Source organism: Pteropus vampyrus, unplaced genomic scaffold, assembly GCF_000151845.1.
Source record: "Pteropus vampyrus isolate Shadow unplaced genomic scaffold, Pvam_2.0 Scaffold386, whole genome shotgun sequence".
In the NCBI taxonomy this organism is placed as follows: Eukaryota; Metazoa; Chordata; class Mammalia; order Chiroptera; family Pteropodidae; genus Pteropus; species Pteropus vampyrus.
In genome coordinates this window covers 5,835-6,199 of record NW_011889167.1, presented here as the reverse complement: position 1 = coordinate 6,199, position 365 = coordinate 5,835, and positions in this window count along the sequence as shown.

Genomic DNA, 365 nt, shown 5'->3' with positions numbered 1-365 from the left:
ATGAAATATAATATTCTGTATGTATAAATCACTTCACACACCTCTAAGGGAAAAGCAAAACAGACGGACAGTCAGAAACGAAGGAGCGAAAAGGCGCGAACGCGCGCCTCCGACGGGGTCCCCGATCACAGCGCCAGCGTCACGAGGATCCAGAAACAGATCCGCCGTAACCCAAACGATGAACGCATTCGACCCCACGAAATCAGGCTCTGTCACAGAGCCCAAGTCACGCCGGGCGGGCACACGTGGCCGCCAGGACGCGTTCCCGGCCGCGTCTGTGGGGGACGGGCCGTCACCCCCTCCATTGAAGGCAGCTCACGTCCTTGTCCACGCCCGTGTGCCCGGTCCACGTGCCCCGGGGATAT